General features: G+C 35.7%; 1 pseudogene; it reads left to right on the plus strand.

Moving 5' to 3' along the window:
- The first annotated feature begins 202 nt into the window (after positions 1-202).
- LOC100945816 lies at positions 203-10,870 on the plus strand (annotated as a pseudogene).
- Positions 10,871-11,093: the final 223 nt, after the last annotated feature.

Here is an 11,093-nt window from a genome sequence, read left to right on the forward strand (position 1 = left end):
AACAGGTATTGGCCAGAATCAACCAGATTCAAGGTCATCCTATTTCTGAAAGGCTATTACAGTTTCCAACTGAAGAATCTAAACATCACAGTAGACACCAAGTTGTTACAAGTGAAAGGAGATTATACAATGAAAGGAGATTAGATCATTGAAAGATGAGAACATTCTATTTCTGATTAATATGATGGTTAGGTACGAAGAGATGACTGGTAAGGGAAATGAGGACTAGAAACAGGCATCTTGGAATGAAAAATTCCTTATTTACAAATACGGGGCCTGGAACATGAAATCCAAGCCTGTATGTGAAAGGGACAGGGGGATCTCAAATGCTGAAGTAGAAATGTGGAACTTTCAAAGCTTGGTAAGTAGAGTGGTATGGAGAATGCAAGACTAAAATGGATAACTAAATGAGAAGGCCAGGAAGATTTAATTTAATTTGAAGTGAACCTAAGAAGAGAGGAAGCCTATTTTAATCAAGGCAAAAGCCTAAGATTTTTTCCAGAGATCTGAGTCCTCCAAAAACACTGAAAGTCCCATCTGAGGGGATATGTGTTTTTTCATTCTGAAATAGGACATAATGTTTTATAAATATGAAACTGATGACTTAATATCCTGATTTTAGAGTCTACGTCTTCGTTGTTTCCTAACTCCAGTCCTTGGAAATAAGCAATTCTACTACCAGATCTAAGAAGCCATCTATCACCTTTGCGATTTGAAGCTGACTTTCTTGGACCATTTAGGAGGCCGAAAACTTATAAAATCGAGATGCTGCAGTGATTTTTTTTTTTTCAAAATATCTCCTTTAATATATAAGCCATAGGCTTAAGAGATTACATTAGAAGCTGAAAAGTTTCTTAAGAGCCAGACACTAACTATTTCAGGCTTTTCAGGCCTTCTAGTTTCTGATAAAGATGCGCTTCTCCAGACTGAAAGCAGCAATAAAAAACACGCAAACAAATTAGTATTGATGTGCTAATAAAACTTCATTTACAAAAATAATGCCATGCTTTAGCCCATGCATTTGCTGAGAACATCTGACTTTTCTATTTTTGGTTGATTTTTTTCCTGTATTTTTCCCTTCAAGACACTGTTATCTTCCGACATTCTCAGAATTGTCTGAAATTATATTGTCTGAAATATTACACAGAAAGCCTTTAACAAAATTAGTCCATGATTCTCTCTTAGGCTGATACTCTGTATCTCTACATGCTACCTAATCCTTGGGCAAATACAATTTTCTCAAACATTTATTGATCATTTCACCTTAAAGTATGGAAAGGACCCGAGGCAGCAGTGTGCTGTTTCTTTTCTTTTAGCTCCTGTTATGAACCTTTTTAACTCTGCCTAGCAGAGAACTTGTAAAGAGAAATAACTCCCAGCCTTCAGTGGCGCTGACTCTTATCTACCACTTGATAAAACTTCAAAGAGATAAAATGGTTAATCCAAGAGGTAGAATCAATAAATGATTTTAAAGTGGAGTACAGTGAAAGCTAAGGACGATCAAAGGAAAGAATATCTATGTTTTGTTCCTGAGTCGAGGAGAGGGCGGGCATCTGTGGTAGTAAAATTGTTTCTGCCATTAAGACAAACAGGATGTTTACTGAAATTGTTGGAGTGAGGGGAAAGACTACTGGATAATGAATTGCACAATCTTCCGGGAAGTCAGGGAAAACAAGAGACATAAAAAAGTAAAGTAAAACCAAAGTAAACAAAATATTATTTTAAATAAAAAAATCTAGAAAGTCTGGATCTTGAAATCTTAAAAAAAAGAAAAGAAGGTGATAGAAAAAAATTAAGGTGGAAGAGAAAAAGCAGAAGGGAAAATAATGTCTTAGATTTGGAGAAGTGAGGGTAGCTATAACAACTCTGTCTTTTTTAAAGTGTGATTATGTATTGTGTTCAAACTGGGGGGGGGGAACTATATATAAGTGAATAGTCACGTAAGAGGAATCACAAATGTCAAATATGACTGATAGTCATAAGTGTCATTTTTTTTTTTTTTTGTAGAGACAGAGTCTCACTTTGTCGCCCTCGTAGAGTGCTGTGGTTCGCAGCCCACAGAAGCCTCCAGCTCTTGGGCTTAGGTGATTCTTTTGCCTCAGCCTTCTGAGTGGTCGTAGGTGTCATTTTTAAATTAATACCTATTATTGTTAGTATGTAGTAGCATCAAATTTGTGATTTTAATTTGCATTTCACTGACAAGTAATAATGTTAGCATTTTTCTTATGTTTACGAATCATTCCTATATATTTATAAACTGTCTATTCAATTCTTTTCTCCATATTTTAATTTGTTTCTGTCTTTTTAAAAAATTTTTATAGTGGGAGAAAAACATACAAATCCTTTCACAGCACATACACATAGAAGAGAGATTTTCTTTTTGAATAAAATATTGATTTATTTTGTTGATACTCTATTATACACAACTTGAATGTTTAATGTGGATAATGTCTAGTTTATCAATTTTTCTTTCATGATGTGTCCTTAAAAAAGACAAAATCCTTTCTGAGAATTATGTTCTGCTAAAGTCACACACACCTGTCATCCTAGCACTCTGGGAAGCTGAGGCAGGCGGATCCCCTGAGCTCAGAGTCCAGACCAGCTTAAGCGAGAGTGAGACCCTGTCTCTACTAAAACTGGAAGTATTAACAGGCGTTGTGGCTGGTGCCTGTAGATCTAGCTACTAGGGAGGCTGAAGCAGGAGGATCGCTTCAACCCAGGAATTTGAGGTTGCTGTGAGCTAGACTGACACCACAGGTGTTAACCTAAGGCAACAGCATGAGGCTGCCTCAGAAGGTAAAATAAAAGGATGGGATTAGACGGCATAAAGTCTCACAGGAAGGTCTCCCAGACACGGGTCCCTGGACTTCCTGCTTCGGAAGCACAGCAGCCGTCTTTGTGGAAGGAGAAGAGCTTCCCCAACGATGATCCATCTAAGCCTGCCCAACTCACAGCCTTCCTGGGATACAAGGCTGGCATGACCCACATCGTCCAGAAAGTAGACAGGCCAGGAGCCCATGGCCTATCTCCCCAAGGCCTGCAGACCTTCAAGACCATCTTTGCTGAGCGTATTAGCAATCAGTGCAAAGGTGCTTCTTATAAGAACTGGCATAAATTTAAGAAGGCCTTCACCAAGTACTGCAAGGAACGGCAGGATGAGGATGGCAAAAATCAGAGGGAGAAGGACCCCTGCAGCATGAAGACGTCACATCATTGCCCACATCCACACGCGCCTGCTTCCTCTGCGCCAGAAGAGCCACCTGACGCAGAGATCCAGGGAATCGAGGCTCCGTGGCTGAGAAACTGGCCTGGGCCTGGAAAAGGCTGGAGCAGCAGGTCCCTGTGAATCAAGGGTTTGGTAGGACAAGATGATCTATGCTTTATCTGAGAGTGTTTGTGGAAGTGGAAGTACTTAACGTCTCAGAAAAGTGGAGTGTACATTGTAAGTATTTTTGACGTTGCCTACACACACATTCTGCTCTTTGTTTAATAAGCATAATTTTTTCAGTTTAATAGAAACAAAAATAAAAATATATGAAAATCAGTAGCTTCAACAAAAATGAATGCAAGCAATAAGTCCACCACTATTTAGTGTACTTCAGTGGACATTGTCCATGTCTAATTCAAAAGAGGTATTGTTATGTGTGTATTGAATATTTCAAAATTTGTACAACTTAAAAATATTTAAGAAAATTTAATAGAAAATTATACAATATGAAATAAGGTAAATGTTACAAGTGAAAACTATTTATAAATACATAAATTTAAAGTGTTTTAAAAAGTAGATAATGGTCTCAAAGAGGCCCAGATAGGCTTTCTTTAATAGAAGTCTATCACTGTTCAATTTAAATGAAAAATATCAACAAGCTCACTTAACTGTTTTCAGCATTTTATACCCCAGCTCTGTATCAGGAAATTTATGTCATCTGTCAGCTTTCCTTTTGTAGATACAAGCTGCAGTGATTTACTGATACACAGAAACTGTTTATGAAAATACCTTACAGGTGCCATGGGTAGTTATGGACTTTATCATTGGTAGAATCAAATAGATAACAAACGTTTTCCTATCTGCCACCGATTAAGAATATAAACACGGGGAACAGAAATGTCATAGTATTATTTCGCACAGCATAGGAAATATTTGGAAAAGGGTATTAAAAATAGAGCTTTGAATATTTAGAGATAGAGTAGCAAATGTGCACATGTATGAAAATGGATTAGACTATTGAAAGGTTGGCATTAGAAATAAGAGGTCAAATTCTTACTTGGATCATGCATAGAGTATATAAAAAGTCTCAATTGCCTGTTAATATAGAGTATTGACATACTACAGCTCAGCAGTGTATACTATTCAAGGTATTGGTTTTGTTTCATGTGACTTTTGGGTTTCAGATAAAGTTTTTGAAATGATTTCTTGTACTAAATTTATTCATAAATAACATATTTTTCTTTCCATGGGTAGCAAGCTTGAAATAATGTTTCTACATCACCAATAAAAAATCATTGTCTTATTTATAGTGGGTCAATTATCCATTCTCTATGCTCATTTAAAGTACTTCTTTAAATTATGAGGATCTCAGTTTCACTTTTCAAATACCGACTATGTATATATACAATTTATATTTAAATGAGAGTGTTTTAATTACAAATGGGAATGAAAATTAATTGATCTAGGGAGGAAATAAATGACACAGCAAATGACAAGATTTGCTGTTAGCTAAACATCATAAAATAATTTCCTGTTTCTTTTTTTTTGAGGCAGAACCTCACTTTTGTCACTCTTGACGGTGTGGCATCATAGCTCAGAGCAACCTCAAACTCTTGAACTCAAGCAATTCTCTTGCCTCAGCCTCCTAAGTAGCTGGGACTATAGGCACCTGCCACAACACCCAGCTGTATTTTTAGAGACTGGGTTGCTCCAGCTCAGGCTGGTCTTGAACTCCTGAGCTCAGGCAACCCACCCGCCTCTGCCTCCCACAGTGCTAGGATTACAGGTGTAAGCCATCACACCCAGCCCTATAAAATAATTTCCTAATCCAACATTTGTGTTCCCTTGCATTGACGTATACACAGAAGAATATTCATTTTGAGCACACTAAGAAGAAAAATGTTCTATTTGTTATAATAAGGACAAAAATTATATTAAATTCAGTTGAAGGGGTGAAGACACATAATCAAAAAATTTTACTTTTAAGAAAGTTCTTACTAAAGAATAACCATACTCACTGTTGCATAACTTTTAAAGTCTAGAAAGTTAGGATCCTAACCGATTGCTAGTTTCTCAGTTTAATTCACAGATTTGAAAAATCCGTATTTCTTCTCTGCTTTGATTTTTCTGATTGCTAACTTTCATTTTTTAATTAAATATTTCTCATAGCACATTCAATGTGCCAAATTTCTTGAGAGTATTGGAAATAGGTAAATGCTGTTAAAAGGATTACATTGGTTAAGAACAGTGGTCCTCAACCTTCCTAATGCCGTGACCTTCCTAATGCCATGACACTTTAATGCAGTTCCTTATGTTGTGGTGACCCCCAATCGTAAAATTATTTTTGTTGCTACTACATAACTATAATTTTGCTACTGTTATGAACCATAATGTAAATATCTGATATGCAGGATGGTCTTAGGTGACCGCTGTGAAAGGGTCATTCGACCCCTAAAGGGGTCACGACCCGCAGGTTGAGAACTGCTGGTTTAGAAAATCTTCTTTGGAGCAATTTTTATGCAGACCTATGAAAGTAGTGGAAATAAGACTGAACTTTAGATAAGCCTCATTTTTCCTCACTGAAAATTATATTTTGAAAAATGGAGCATTTTTAATCTGTTCATGGAACTTGTTATTCCTTTTATGGTCATTCAAATTTCATAGGCAATATTCATTTAATTTCTCCTTTTTCTTTATTTATTTTTAATGAAAAGTTCTGCTGGCAACGGGAAATTTGTGACTAGTTCTCCAAAGGTAAATCTAAGAGGCAAAAAGTAATAGAATTGATAAAGGAAAAACCCCAAATGTCCTCAATTTTTCAATTGTAAAATATTAATAAAGGTTGGACTAAAAGCACTGGTGACAGAAAATCCTTGCTAGTAACTATATACTTCAAAACCCAGAGATTTTTACTGTTATTGTTCTTAAATATTGGCAAGGTTACATTCTAATTCTATCTCCCAAATTTAAGCTCTGCCATCCTTTTGGTTGTTCTATTAGGTCTAAGTGCTACTAGGTACATATTCTATGGCATGTTCTTCCAACTAACGCCTCATGAAACCCATTTAATCATGGTAATTAATATCAGAATTTTTAATTCATTCACCTAAATCTCTAATTTTAGTACTAGTTATTTTTAAAGCAATAATAGTTTAACATTTATGTTTTCTCACAATAAGGTAAAATATTAGGCTTATATATATGTACCTGTATCTAGAAAGGTTTAGAACTGTAGAGAAATTATTCTAATATGTGCTGTTATTAGAAATGTGTTACATCACACTTGGGTTTAGGTTCAGAACTCTGAACAGATCCCAATATAGAAGAGGGTGCCTGATACACGTGAAAGTAAAATGAGAAATAGTGTCATTTGTAGGTTTCTAAGGGTAGAGAAAAGGGATAAAGAAAGAAGGAAGAAAAGATGTTACCATTTTGAATTTTCTGATTAAATTTAATAATTAAATTTGAAACAGTGTTTTTATTTATGATGACAGAGTTCTATGCGTAACCTCTTCTTGCTAATCTAACCTCAATTCAATTTATCTCCATCACCCCTCTTCTATCCCTACAAGAAAATAAATACCCTCATTACTCTAACTCATTATTCATGAATTTATTATCATTATGCATTGTTTAGTTCGATAATACATAAGTAAGGCAATTTATTAATGTTTGAGAACTGCCCAAAAGAAAGCAATGAGTAAGGCGTCGAACCTATTTGGATAAACAGAAGGATAAAGTGAAGGAATAACTGTGAAAACATACCTGAAGGTCTAGTGTTCCCAAAAGGTAACAGAGTTTTAAATTGAAGTTTGTAAATTGGTAAAGGCAGTCTGGAACACAAAAAAAGGTTTCTTAGAAACACTTGAAAGTATGATCATGAAACATGAAAAATGTGACCATATGATCTGGCAATTTATTAGGTATAAAGCGAAAGGAAGTAAAATCAAAATACTGAGGAGTTACCTGTAGTCTCATTTTTATTGCAGCACTAGTCACAACCGCCAAGGTATAGAATCAGAATAAATGTCCATCTACAAGTGAAAAGACATGAAAACGGAGTATGTATATGCACAGTGAGAAACTGTTCAGCCATAAATCAGAATGAAATCCTGTCTTCTGTGACAAAATGGATAAACGTGGAGGACTTTATGCTAAGTGAAATAAGCCAGGCAAAGACAAACCCTGCCTGATCTCACTCATGTGAAATCTAAAATAGTTGATTTAGTAGAAGTAGAAAGTAAAATAATGGTTACCAGAGGCCGACGGTTACCAGGGATACGTTATTCCAGTGTATAGGGATAACGCCTTGAAGGAAACTACAGGGTACAGATGGATTAAATGTTTTTTTCTAAGGGGAGAGAAAGTGTCACTGATGAAGAGAGGTCAGAGCAGCCAGTGATAAGTAGAACTAACAAAAACACTGCAAAAATTCATTGAATTGTGCGTAAGACTCGTCAGCTGACTACGAGAAGCATAGCAGACCAAGTAAACTTCAGTAGAGTGATAGGAAAATGTTAACTGAAAATCTTGGCCAACTGCTCATGGGTTTTGTAGCATGACAATGACACACCAACTCACACGACACGGTCTGTGAGGGAGATTTTAGACAGTAAGCCAATAACTGTATCAGAACGCCCTCCCTACTCAACTGATCTAGCCTGCAGTGACTTTTTTCTTTACCTGAAGATAGAGGAAATTTTGAAAGGAAGACATTTTGATGACATTCAGGACTTCAAGGGCAATGATACAGCTATGCTGGCCATTTCAGAAAAGAAGAGTTCCAAAATTGCTTTGAAGGCTGGACTAGGCGGTGGCTTCAGCTCGGAGCTTCCCAAGGGAAGTGCTTCAAAGGTGACTGCATTGATATTCAGCATTGAGGTACGTAGTGCTTTTTCTAGGATGAACTTAATTTTCAGACCACATCTGGGACGTTAATGTTAGAAAAAGCTTGTTTTAATATATCGCCTGTAAGCATCTTGTCCTTGTATCTTTTCTAGAGACACAGAAAAAAGACTCACTTCAAGGACTTCTGGACCATTCTCTATCTTTGTGAAAAAATCAAATTAGAAGTTTCAACTACTCTATTAGCTAGCATAGTATTTCCTTTACAGTTTGTGAATATCTTTGTAAATATGCAAAAATTAGTGAGAAAATGCTTAGGGAAACCCCAAATCTGAGTATTTACTGGCTGTTCTGAGGTGTGTTATGCTTATTTATTTCCAAGAAATACTAGAGTAGGGCCTGTGTAACAATTATGATGTGGTCCTGAAAATCTGACCCTAAGCTATATCTAATTAAATCTTGACCTAATGATTGTAGCATTGCAAGTCTATGATTGTGTTGACTTTTCACAAGGCAAGTTCTTTTTTTTTAGTAATGATCCCCCAAAATACAGTTTTTCAATATAAGAAGTTATAAAAGGAAAAAGTAGTGGTAGTTGTAAGCCAGGATAAGGGGCTATTTTAGAAGATCAAACATTCACATAAACATTTTCAAACAGAAATTTACTAATAAAAGAAATAGATAGCTAAGTGTTATATTGACCTGGCAAAAGAGTTCATCAGACGAGCAAAACATATATTTAATATGCAAAGCCACCATGGTCATTAGTTTGAACCAAATTGCCTTTTTCTGTCTTTTTTTTTTTTTGCCAATATATTAACTTAAATGTTACAGTAGTAAATATGTAATTTACACTTCATATTATAAAGGTCCAATTTAATAATCTATACTAGGGAAACTTCAACTGTATTGGTCATTTTTCTAAAGAAGAAGAAAAAATATTTTCAAAGTAAGAATTTTGAATATGTGATTCCGCCCTTATGGGAAGGGAGAGTGGAGGGTCCCTAAGCTTTTGTGATGATTTTCAGGAAATCTTCTCTTATCTCCAAAAAATTATCCAAAGTGAACTCATTGATATCTTAAGTTATAAATGAGATAGTCTTTTGGTTTTGACTCAGTGCTTTGACTTTCATATTCATTAAAGTGCAAATATCCTAAGGATAGAGCTTACTGTTTTATGTATTCTTTTATACCTTCCTGTAAACAATGAATATACAATCAATATTTTTTAATTCACAACGTCAGATAATTCATTAGCAGAGAGCATGATTGACTTTTAGGGGAAAAAGAGAGAAATAAAGAATCAATTTCCAATAAGGCGTGTGAAGCAGAAGAAAACAGTGAAACTGAGAAAGGAGCTCAGAAAGGCAAGTTTATTCCCTTCACAATCTGGCTGGTGATGCCGACCCCAGAGGAAACAGTGATAACAGGAAATAAGTTCTCTACTGTTACAGTACACTGGTCAAAATGAGTTTCCCAGATGGTTAATACTAGAAAATATTGTTAAAATTTTGGTTACCAAACATTTGGAATGAAATATGAAAAACTTGATTTCACTGGACAGGTATATGACTTTTATAACCACTGTCATACCCAGAGTACAGAGAAAGTTGGAAACAAAAAATCCATTGTATTCAGACTCTCCTCCTTAAATGGAATCATATTGTATATAATGTTTTTAGGATGACCTGTGTCATTTAGCATAATCCATTTGAGATTCATTTATGGCATCATATGTATCAATAATTTCTTTCTTTTTATTGACTAAGAGTATCTCATTGTGTGAAGTGAAAGAAAATATTTCATTATACTCATTAAAGATGGTAAGTCAGACTTTCTTCAGGGAGAGATTCCCATCGTATACCTAAGGACCATTGCAGTGGGATCCTATGGTGAGGGAGAAAAGCTGAGCGTGGCTCTGTATACAGCAAAAACAGGTGAGAATAAAGATGTGTAGCTAAGGAGTAGGGTGGAGTCAGTGGATGGAAAAATTATAATGCTAATTTAATTTCCTAACTAATGGGTACATATTAGGTATGCCTGGTACACTGCCATTTTTCATGAATATACACTCAGTTTTACTCCTATCATTCATTGCTTTATATTGAAAGAATATGGACTTCTAAACGGCTAAAACAAATTCTTTAGACTCCCCTGCCAATTGGATTGTAGTTAGTGTTGGCCAGTGGGAGGAATTCATAGGATTTATTTACTTATATAGTTATATGTCTATTATTTTTTATTTTGAAGTAATTATATTTTCACAGAAATTTGTAAAAGTAACAGTGTACACATAATCATTCATTCTCAGTGTATCCTTTACCCAGTTTTCCCCAATTATAACACCTTACATAATTCTGGTACTATATCAAACATAGACATTTGGCATTTTAAAATGTACACACTGTATAGCTCCATGTCATTTTATCACCTGTCCAGGTTTATGTAACCATCACTGTGATCAAAGTACAAAACCGTTTCATCACCACAAAGATCTCTCCTGGTTTATCTCTTTATCGTCACTCCTACATTTCCTCTTTGGCCATCACCACTCCTCCAAAGCATTAAAATACATTTTTTTTTTTTTAATATTTATCATCTATCACTGTGTCATTTAGAGAACGTTATCTTAATGGAACTGTACAACATGTCATCTTTTGGTCAGTATAATGCCATTGATATCACCAATAGTACTTGAGAATAAGGATTCACTTCAGTGTTCTCGGAGATCCAGCAGCAGTAGAGCTGGGTGGCCGTCAGCATCCCTTGGCTTCAGGCCTTTCAGCAGCACTGAAGCCTCTGACAGACAGTAGCTGAAGGCCTCAGCACACTTCAGAGCTGCTGGCATTGTCAGTTTCCAGATAGGTCAATGGCTCATGACCTTTGGGCACTGGAAACGCCATCTTTCTTTCTTTGGTTTTTCCAGTCATCTGAGATGGGCAAAGCTTCTTGAAATTATCAGTCTTTTAGTTCAATATCTTCCTTTTGTTCCTTACATCCCATGACCAGGGTTTAATATTTTCTGTATGAATTACCTAGC

The sequence above is a fragment of the Otolemur garnettii genome, unplaced genomic scaffold (assembly GCF_000181295.1).
Source record: "Otolemur garnettii isolate 467f Iridium unplaced genomic scaffold, OtoGar3 scaffold00131, whole genome shotgun sequence".
NCBI lineage: Eukaryota > Metazoa > Chordata > Mammalia > Primates > Galagidae > Otolemur > Otolemur garnettii.